General features: G+C 29.8%; 1 protein-coding gene across 3 annotated transcripts in view; it reads left to right on the top strand.

The window, feature by feature from the left end:
• The window catches only part of LOC122504189, a 224,133-nt gene that overhangs the window by 92,104 nt on the left and 119,886 nt on the right, over window positions 1-12,143 (top strand). The window lies entirely within an intron of this gene.

The following is a 12,143-nucleotide window of genomic DNA, read 5'->3' on the forward strand; positions in this document are numbered from 1 at the left end:
CATTATCTTATGAAACTATCCGAGAAAAACAATACAGAGTTTGTTTTCGACATTTTGAGAAAAATTGCTATATTGCAACCTTTCAAAAGCTTAGACTAAAAGACAATGCTACTCCCACGATTGACTTACCTGACAGGATAATTGAGAATCTTGATGAGAATCACGAAAATATTTCAATTCCGACATTAAGTACAACAATATTTAATCCTACAATTGAGTTACCTGTCACATCGATTAAGAAAATTCATGAAATTCAGGAAGTTGTACCAATTTTGAATATATTTCCATCTACTGCAAAAGAAAATGTCTCATTTACGCCAATTAACGAAAATATAGAAATTCCTGTAGATTCAGGAAATATCGACAAAATAGAAAAACGAGTGGTAAAATCGATTAAATCAATGAAGGTACATCCAGCTGTTGTCAATGATAAAAGGGCGAATGACACTAGAAAGCGCACTAATTGTTTACCTAGTGTTAAAAAACGAATTCGAAGACGATTAATATTAAAAAAAATTGAAACTAAAGATTATACTCCAAAGGCTAAAAAGTTTTTACGAGAGGTTAACCGATTAAGAAAACAGGGACGCATGAATATTCCCCACATTGAACTTGCAACAATTTTTGTGTATCGAAATAAAAAACTTAAAATATCTACTTATTAGAACTGCAATAATTCGACTTTTCTTTTTAACAAATTTTTGTCACAAGAAATTAGTATTTGAAGAAATATTTATTAACTACTTTTTTCATTTGACTGTATTTTAATTTATAAAAATATCCATGTAGGGAAATATGAAAGAATAGAACATTTAGTTGTTCAGAATTTTTTAAAGTATGTATTTTAAAGAATAAAAATTTTGCTTAAATGAAATTTTAAGTACATAAAAGTTTATATAAAAGGATTATAACCTAAAAAATTTGTCAATTATCAGAATTTTTATATCGTAGTATTTCTATATTATCAAATTTTTATGTAACGTAAAATATATGTAATCGAGTTATAATCTCACAGAATTTATATTTAACATAATTTTTATGTACAACTATTTATATTTAGTTGAAATTATATTTAAAATAATTTTTATTTAATCAAATTTTTATTTAACCATATCTGTAGTTAACCGAATTTTCGTATGAGTGAATTTCCAAAGTACCAAATTTATAAAACATAGAATTTTCAAAACGTCGAATTTCTAAAGCATTAAACTTTTAGAATGTCGAATTTTCATTTGTCCTAACTTTTTTTGCCACAAGAGTTTCCTCTCTATAATTCTTATTGATATGGTTGTTTTAAATTGTGCGGGAAATTTGAAATCATATGTTAAATCAAATTACGCGCGCAATTTTAATCTACCTTACCTTACCGACTAACAACATAGATAGTAAACTCTATAGTGACAAAAAGTTAGGACAAATGAAAATTCGACATTCTAAAAGTTTAATGCTTTAGAAATTCGACGTTTTGAAAATTCTATGTTTTATAAATTTGGTACTTTGGAAATTCACTCATACGAAAATTCGGTTAACTACAGATATGGTTAAATAAAAATTTGATTAAATAAAAATTATTTTGAATATAATTTCAACTAAATATAAATAGTTGTACATAAAAATTATGTTAAATATAAATTTTGTGAGATTATAACTCGATTACATATATTTTACGTTACATAAAAATTTGATAATATAGAAATACTACGATATAAAAATTCTGATAATTGACAAATTTTTTAGGTTATAATCCTTTTATATAAACTTTTATGTACTTAAAATTTCATTTAAGCAAAATTTTTATTTTTTAAAATACATACTTTACAAAATTCTGAACAACTAAAAGTTCTATTCTTTCATATTTCCCTACATGGATATTTTTATAAATTAAAATACAGTCAAATGAAAAAAGTAGTTAATAAATATTTCTTCAAATACTAATTTCTTGTGACAAAAATTTGTTTGAAAGAAAAGTCGAATTATTGCAGTTCTAATAAGTAGATATTTTAAGTTTTTTATTTCGATACACAAAAATTGTTGCAAGTTCAATGTGGGGAATATTCATGCGTCCCAGAAAACATATATACAAAGCAAACGGGCGATTAAAGAGGTATAAAATAAGCTACAGTACCGTCTAATAAATTATTTTTTAAATAATTTAAAAAATGTTAATTTTAAAAAATATTTATGTGTATGTATGCATATTATTTTATATTGATATAAATTAAAATATTTAAACAAATTTCATTCTTTATGAGGAAGCAAAGTGTACATAGAATAATTACAGAGATTATACTATTAATAATAAAACATGGCAGCGATTTTTTCCCTTCTTTTTATGTTGATAATATTCTAATTTAGGTTGAAGAATCGAGTCAAAACATTACGCAGTTCAGAGTTAACGAAATTGTTTCAAAATTTTAACTGTCTTTCAAGACCGCAACAAATTATGATCGAAATGCAATTGCGAAATGCAAATAAAATGGTCCATGGTCGACGTTTTACAAATGAGGAGAAAAACTTTTGTTTGGTTTTTTTATGAAATCACCACAAACCTACAGATTAATGGCTTCTTTATTAATTGTACCTTCAGAAAGTACAATGAAAAGACAGTTGTCAAAGATAGAATTAGATACAGGAATTAATACAAATGTGAAAACAGTTTTGGAAGATGCAGCTAATAAGATGAGTGACCAAAAAGATAAAACGTTGGTTTTAATGTGGGATGAGACATTTCTATCTTGCAATTTGTCTTATGATGTCAATAAAGATAAAATCATCGGTTTCGAAGATTTTGGTAACAAAAGGACCAACAGCTTTGCTGACCACGTACTTGTTTTTATGATTCGAGGAGTTAAAACTAATTATAAATTCCCTCTGAGTTATTATTTTTGTAAGTCACAAACAAAATTTGAACAGTTAGTAGCATGTATCAACGAAAACTGCAGACTTTTGAAGGAATGTGGATTTAGAGTGGCTGTTACAGTTTGTGATCAAGGGACGTCGAATGTTAGCGCAATAAAAGAATTATGTCAACAATATCGTCAATATTGCCTAAAAAATGAAATTGATCCTGGTAGTTCCTTACAAATTCACTGTCTTTTTAGAGTTATTAAATTTTATTAATTTTATACTGCAAAGTATTCGCATAAAAAACTCCCAAGTAACCGCTGTAAGCTAGCCGTTTTTGCCTTATTAGTTTGCTTAATGAGTGCTAAAAAACATTTTTAAAAAATATTCTTCATGATGAACATGTTTTTACAGAAAGAAGCAAGGGTAAAATAATGGTTGACGGTGTAGAAATCATAGTCGTATTCGATGTGGGTCACTTAGACAAATGTGATAGGAATAACTTGCTTACAAAGCATTTAGAAATTGATTTTAAAGATCAAGAAAAAAGTAAAAATATGCAGAGGAAAATTGTAAAATGGGAACATTTTGATACAGCGTACGAAATGGATGCCAGATCGAAAACTCAGTACCGCTTATTACCTAAACTAACAGATCGACATGTGAAGGAGGGTAAAATTAGAAAAATGAAAAACATTTTTTGCCGCCAAGTACTAAGTCGATCAATGAAAAAATTTATTGATAGAGCAGTTCATTTTAATGGTAAAAATATTCTAAATTTAATTTTAATTTGTTTGTCTTTTATTAGTATTTGATTCTAATAATTTATTTAAAAAATACCGGTAAGTTGAAAAATGTGCGTGTTTTTGGTCAGTTTTGTCACTGGATAAAAATGCAATTTGTTTGTCAACTGCCCAACCTTGATAGACGAAAGTTTTGAGATTTTCCGAAAATTTCAATCAACAAGGTTGGTTAGTTGACGAAAAAGTAAAAAATTTCACTGCCCAAAAATAGTGAATTAGTCAGTGGCGCATTCGTCAACTTACAATAATTGAAAAGTAAAAATTTTTATAAGCTTTCCCTTATAAAAATTTAATCATGCAATTCAAGGCAATTAACTGAGAATAAAGAAAAACCTTTAATTCAAGTTGTTACTGATAATTCTGAACATCACAAATTTTGGAAATATGCAGTTCAAAAACTTCGAAATATGCGCTATGTCAACAAGGAAACTTTAAAGCCTCTTCCAAATCCTCCAACTTTGAATAATTGAATTTTTACTATTAAAGGATTAGAGGATCTTTGGAAAATGTTAAAAAAGGAAGGTTTCACTTATCTTAAAACTGAATACATAAACCAAGATCCCCTTGAAAATTTGTTTGGCAATTTGAAAAGCAGCGGTTTTAGAGATAACACACCATCCTGTCGGCAGGCAGAATCCCTCTTAAAAGCTTTAATGATTACTAGCCTAACTTCGAAACATTCCTTAACGGCGAATTGCCATGACGATGGTGCTATTGCTTTGACATCTTTAAATGTGCTTTGCCAGGCTCCAAATTTTAATTCAGAAAAAAGTGGTAACAGGTTGCATGATTTAGAATTTCCAGATCAGCCAGCTGAAATTATTTCGGAAAGTAGAAATCTTGGTGTCACTGTGAACTGTCTTCGTTCAGCAAAAAATTTTGCAGTTGAATTTATTAAAAAAACAAAAATAATTAAAAATTGTAAAAATTGCGAAGCTGTATTTTTTTGTAATAGTACGCTACAAAATGAATTTGTTTCTCTAATGGAAAAATATAAAATGAGAGAAATTAACACTGCGGCTGCTGATTTTTTTGAATTAGGATTCTGTACAGCAGAAAAATCTGTCAACATCCAGTTAGGTCGTTCCAGTTGGCGTGGACACTTGTTGCAAAGAATAAAAGATTTTTTAATTCGAGAAAGAAAAGTTTCTTTCGATTGGATCACGTGCATTGAGCATAGAACGCTAATTGTAGACAAATTTTACGCTCAAATAATAATTTATTTTATTGACAAATGGTGTAAACATTTAAATCGATTGTTGAAAGCAGAAACAAAAGTAAGTAAAGGGACCGCAATGGAAAAGCGCGCTATTCAATCCTATGTAACAAAAAGAAAACAAAAAATTGAAATGCAGAAGCAGTTAGTATAATTTTGAAAAAAGATTCAATTTATTTGAAAATTTTGTACCTTTTAAATATCCATTTGTAATTCAAATTACTTTTCAGCAAACAAAATGCAAACCTTGCATTGGAAGACCCATAGATTCTTAGAAGTGGAAGATTCTTCATTTATTATGAACATTTATAATTCAAAATTATTTTATTTCCTATTTTACTTCGTTTCATATGAGAAAATGAATTAATATAAAAATGTTTATTCCGCATATAATATAATTATAATTTTATTTTAAAAATTCTTTTCTATTTTTACTCACTACGAATATTAATTTTAATATTTATATACAAAATACAATATGCAAATACAAAAATGTCTTTTTATTAAAAACGAATAAAAAATTGTCTTCCTTTTTATTACAGGTACAATTGTGATTTTTAATATTAAAAATGTTAAACTTCAATAATAAGTAAATTGTAAATTTTTTTGTTAAATTTTATATATACTAATATAATTGTTTACTATTATTTAACGAAAAAATATCCATTTTACTTCTTATTGTAATTTAGTGATTTCAATATTTCAAAATTCCCAACCTATGAATTCATAGGTCTGAGGGGAACAGAGAAGCAAGGGGAGGGTAAAAATTAGTTTTGCTAGTTTTCACAGGTGGCACTTTTGTGACCCTCTTATCTTGCAATTCGTATTGCATTAAGTGAACTTGGCGTGATGGCGTCCATTTTCTCCCATGTGCAAAAGTAACAGCTGATTTCATGCGTTATTTTTGCCCAAGGAAAAAAACAGCCGCCATTTTCATATAAGTCGAACAAGTGAATGACTTTTACTCCCTGAAAGTGTTTCACACTTTTTATTAAGCTTTACGGACTGATTTTCAAATACACTTTTCGTTTTATATCCCCTCCCTTTTTATTTCTACGTATGTAATATGAGTATATGGGACGTTTCACGTCAAACGGCCCAAAGCTGTGCCCAAAATTGTATGCAATCAAAATACAAGTTATGCACATAAAAATACTCGTCATGACATCCCCTTTCAATTGCAAAGTGGCAGAATTGAAAATTCAAAATAGCGTCCTTACTACGTCAATCAGAAGAGGCTAAACTCGAAAATAAGTAAATATATTTATTAATTACTTTTAACCCTTTCAGTCCCATAATTAGGGAAATTAAAAAATATTTACAATAGGTATAGTACCTATGGTTTTCCGGGTCACTAATTATGAATCTGGAATCACATTTTCAAAATTATGAAAATTCAAAATGGCGGAGTCAATATGGCGGACGATAAAGTGAAAAATTAATCAAATTTACTTGAAAGTTGTCACTCGGGGGTTTTTGGAGTCGCTGATTACGAATCTGGAATCAGTTTTTCAAAATTCAAAATGGCGGATCCAATATGGCGGACAAAAATTAAAAATTAAACAAGTTTACTTGAAAGTTGTCACTAGGAGGTTTTTGGGGTCGCTGATTACGAATCTGGAGTCAGATTTCAAAATTCAAAATGGCGGATTCAATATGGTGGACGATAGATTAAAAAATTATTCAAATTTACATGAAAGTAGTCTTTCGGTGGTTTTTGGGGTCGCTGATTACAAATCTGGAGTCAGTTTTTCAAAATTCAAAATGGCGGATCCAATATACCGGACAAAATTTAAAAATGAAACAAATTTGCTTAAAAGTTGGCATTCGGAGGTTTTTGAAGTCGCTGATTCTGAATCTGAAGTCAGTTTATTAAAATTAAAAATGGAGGATTCAATATGTTGGACGAAGAAATAAAAAATCTATCAAATTTGTTTGAAAATTACCGCTTAGGTTTTCACTAAGTCGCTTATGTTTTCGAATTTAAAGTCAGTTTTTCTAACTTTAAAATAATGGATACAATATGATAGTCAAAAATTAAAAATTGACAATATAGGACTGAATGCTGCTTCTTGGAAGTTTGCGGGGTGTGTAAATACAAATTTGAAATCATTCTTACAAAATTTTTAAATGGCGAATCTAATGTTACGACTATTACAATAATAATATTAAAAATAGAAGAGAAGTACTGTTTTTTGTCGTTTGCCATTTTCCCTTTTTTCTCTTGATTTTCTTTTGTTTTTTTGTCGTTCGTCTTTTATGTTTCGTCACTTGTCTTTTGTCGTTTGTTACGACAAATTTAAAAATATTTTAAAAAAAACAAAATTAATAAAAGTATTAATAAATTTAAAAAAAACATTTAAAACATTTTAAAAAAACAAAAAAAATAATAGAAAAGAGATGAAACTCTGCCATTGCCGTTCCTAAGCCCGTATTAAAAAAGAGGAGGGAGTTTCCAAATTCGTAACTTTTTATGTCCCCCATATGGATTTATGGATCCACTATTTTGAATTTTTAAAAACTGACTTTAGATTGCTCAGGTGTTTAGGTTATGTAACTTTTACATCCCATTGTGATAGAACTGTGACATAAGCATAATACAGAACTATTCTTTAACTAACTTGTAACTATGTTCTAGAACTCTGTTACAATCAGGTTATATCACAGATCTATAACTAGTTAAGAACAAATGTTCTATAACACTGTGACCTCACTGTTATACAATATAACGTGTTTGCTGGGGAAATCCTATTTTAAATTAGAATCCGAGCACTAAGTTAGAAAAAATTTCATTAGCTTATACACGGAAAAAATCTTGGGTGACGTGCCGTTCCAAGTAGACCGAAAATGTACGAATGCGATACGACTTTAGTTTGGAGGAGCTGAATTTCCAACTTGGGCGTGCTGAACGCCCAAGATGCGGCTATTGCAGTCCCAAGGTTTTGAGTCTCAAATCTTGGGTGTTCAGCGCCACCGACATGGGAACGTAGATCTCCCGAATTGAGAACGTAGCACATCCAAACTATAGTTCCCCCACTTTCCGACGATTGGGATTGCACGGTACTCAACATTTTTTCAGTGTAGAATTCAAAATTTTTAGGTAGATCTGCTTAATAATGAATAATATCAGTCATATTGTATCCGTTATTTCGAATTTCGAATTCATAACCGCCATTTTGGATCCAATATTTTGAATTTTTGTAAACAAACTCCAGGATCGTAATCAGCGACCTCAAAAACCCCAGAGTAACAAAATTCATGCAATACAATTATTTTTTAAAATCCATGTCCGACATTTTAAATTTTGAACATATAGCGATATATGTGACCTGGTCTATGAAAAGGGACCTTACGTGTCAAAAAATCATTTTTTACTTTTTTGTTGATTCGGATAGGGTTTGAAACGCTCTTTAAAATGGTGAAAACCAAAAAATCATAAGTTGATTAGAAGTTTAAAAAAAAGTTTTAAGTCAAAAGAAACAAGAGTAAAAATACGAAAAAACTAATTTTTTGTTATTATATAAATTAAAATAACGAAGACGATAATTTTTTATTATTTAGAAAAGTTGACAGTTTCTTTGACAACTGTCAACAGTTAATATTCAAATTTGATATCATATTCGTAATCAGCGACCTCAAAAACCTTATTACTGACTTTTTTACAAAAAACGATCATTTTTTAGAGAAGTTGACAGCTGTCAACTGTCAAATTGTCAATTTAACATCATATTCGTAATAAGTGGCCTCGAAAACCCTTACAAACATGTGTCATTTATTTATACTTATTGTTGCTAGATAGAAAACTTAGATTATTTTTTCTATGTTTGGGGAGTTTGTTATTAATTTATATAAACAATTAGTAATAAAAAATTTGCATTACTTGTATGTTTTTTATTTAGATACTGTGATTCACGGTGAAGAAAATAAGCCTAAGTTGATTAAAAAATATTAATATTTAAAAAAGTAACAAGGGTTTTTCTAAGTTAAACTTTAACTGCTGTTTTCTCGAAAACTTGTTTTCGCACGTAAGGTCCCTTTTCACTATCCAGGTCACATATACGTAATGGGTCAGACCAGAAACCCTTGAAAGTTCATTCACTATTGAAAATAATGTTGCAGAGAAAACACATTGCAATTGGTTTATTTTAGTCACTTTTGCCGGCCATATTATAACCTCAAATTTAATTTAGCCTTATATGACAATGTAGACATAAAGTGGGGACTGTAAAGTGACTATACAAAATGAATATGGCCAATTAAACAAACATTATAGTTAAATAAAAAATTAACCGACAGATTAGCTCAGTCGGATAGATGCCTCTCTTGGCGGACGTTTTAGAACCAAGGGTACTTGGTTCGCGCCCATTCGGCTTAATATTTTTTCGGCACGTGAGATAATCTGAGCGGGAGGTTTGACGTCGAGGTATAATGATGTGCACCGTCGATTATTGTCCGGTACACACCATTAGAACTCGACTGTCGATAAACCGGCTGTACTTGGAGAGGTTTTCTACAGTTTCCCTCTCCACTGGCGAGAAAACCCATTAGACGGGTGGTCCAGGCAAATGCGAGCACAGAAAAAAACCGAACTCTAAAAAAGTCGCATATGAGACTCATTTTGAACTGCAACAAAAATGATACCCCTTCGACTCATTCTGAGTTTCTAGGAAAAAGACTCAAAATGAGTCTAAAGGGGTATCATTTTGTGTTTACGATAAAATTACAATCACATTGGAAAAACTAAGAATAATTCATAAAAATATGAATAAAAATAATTGTTTATAACTAATAAACACGTTGCACTTGTCAAAACATTAATACTTGTAGTCGATTTATTGCATGAGTGAGAAATGAAAAAAAATTTTAGGTTAGACACACATGTGAATTGACTGATAGGGATGGCAACCATGTTGTTACGGCCGAACTCCGTAACTTTTTATATTGTTAATATCTTTTTAATTACACTTAAACTAAAATTACGTACATTATTTATTCAAACAACACAAGATTTTGTTAACACATCTTAAACATTTACACAAAAACAACCCTTTGTAATTTCACAAAAGGGACATTCTTCTTTTGAATATTTTAATTTAAAGTATTTTAATCGGATAAAGATCTAATTCTATATAAATAATATATTTAATTGAATTTAACATTCCTTTGAGTTTCACAATTTTGAGGTGAAATATCTAAGAATATAACACGGTATTTCTTAATTAATTCCTTTTCTTGGACAAACAGTTTGTTGACCTTTATGAGAAATAGTTAGAAAATATAAAAGCAAATTGCTCAATATAAGGAGTGGTGCATCTAAGTCACTAAACTCGGATCACGCCACTGCCTAAATGTGCCAGGTTACAGAATTGGCTTGGCAACAGTCAAGTGCAATAAAATTGATTGACACTGGGAAAGTTTTTGGCCAGGCAAGTCTAAGTCCGGCAATTGGACGTAGTGATCGTGAAGATCAGAATTAAAGTTTGCATCCCTGAGCAAGGGATTTTCTTAGAAGTTATAAGGGTTAAATAAAAGTTTGTTAGAAAAAGTGAATTTTGTTTGAAGTAAAAATTATAAAGTAATTGAAAGTAAAAAAATGGTTGAATTTAAAAGTCATATTGAAATATAAAAATAATAAAAGTGACATAAATAAAAAAGTAAAAGAATTGAAAAGAAAATATTGAAAATAAAGTGAATAAAAATAAATATAAAGAATTTGTGAAAGAAATATGAAGTAAAAGAATTAAAAGAAAATATTTAAAAAATCTATAATCAGCAAAAATAATATAAAAGTAATTCTATAAAAGAATATTAATTTGAATAGGGTAATGTCACCTTAAGTGGACCGCCTGAGCTTTTAAGTTATCTGACAACGAAAACGTAAAATAAATAGTGCGAATAGCAGCACGGCACCTAGAAACCGTAAGAAATTAAGTTCCGCGATAATCACATACGTTATCGTTTGATGTAACGAATTTTTAAGAACACAAACCAAAAAAGAAGTCGCTCTTACAATGAGTAAAGTGATTCGGAAGTGTAAAAGTAATGTAAAATTTAAGTTTTAAAAGGTAACTTATTTTTTCTCTACTCATTTGAACATTAAAATTGATTGTCTTAGTTTAATTAAGTAATTATTTTGACTCAAAAAAAAGTTGTGGTGGCTGCCCAAGAAGGCTAGAGACAGGAGGTAAAACTTCGGTAGTGGGGATGAGTCAAAAGCCTTTCATTAACCAGGCGTTTTTCGTTTCGAAAAGTCGCCGGCGCGGTGCTTCTGCACATCACTCACACATTCAAATTCTTGAATACCATATGTTTTACCGTTTTACATATGTGTATGATATGATTTTAATTTGAGGTTAACTTTAAAGTGCAATCAGTGCAATCGAGACACAATTGACAATGTGTGTCATAACGGATATATAGAAATAATGTGAGTGATTATTAAATTAAGTGTTATTCAAATAGTTAAAAATTCCGAAAACGTGCTGTGTGAAAAGTTGTAACAAGAAGCAAGATAAACCTACACAACACTAAGACTATTACTTTTTGTTAACTTTTAATACACTTCATGCTACCAGTTTACACATTTTTTTGTTTTTATAAAACGTTTTTTTAATAACTAAAAGATGTTTGAAAGTATAAACACTTATATTTCATATTGTATTTGTATAGAATATATTTTCCCGTGTTTACGTGTTTAGATGCGCAGAAGTCCAAGTGGTCTATTGCGGCGAAAACTTTTTTTGAAAGTAAACGCCTAACCATACATCAGCTGAGCGACTGAGCATTGCCATACCCCCACTACCGAAGTTTTACCCCCTGTCTCTAGTCTTCTTGTGGCTGCCATAAAAAGTTGCATGTCACCATGAGTGGACCACTGTTTATAACCATGAGTAGACTGCCTGTTTTTTATATTTTTAATGTCAGTTTACCATTTTTATGGATATAAATTGACAATAAATTGTTTTGAAACTATGTTTTATGCTCTTTATTAATTTTTTTGTGATATTGATATGATATGTGCCAAAATTATTAAAAATGGTTTCACTTGCAAACATTGCGACACACACATGGTCAACATTTATAGAATTAAAAAAACACAACTTGTCGATAAACCGCAACTACCGCCAATTGTTGTAGCCAAGATGAGTAATCAAAATGTTCGAAATGAAATCATTGTTAAACGAAAAAAATGTACTAATTTCACTGTGTCGGCTTTGGGTCTCGGAATCAACGACAATTCAACCATATACATCAGAGAAACTCTTACACATGTAAATCGA

The sequence above is a fragment of the Leptopilina heterotoma genome, unplaced genomic scaffold (genome assembly GCF_015476425.1).
Source record: "Leptopilina heterotoma isolate Lh14 unplaced genomic scaffold, ASM1547642v1 Lhet_282, whole genome shotgun sequence".
Lineage (NCBI taxonomy): Eukaryota > Metazoa > Arthropoda > Insecta > Hymenoptera > Figitidae > Leptopilina > Leptopilina heterotoma.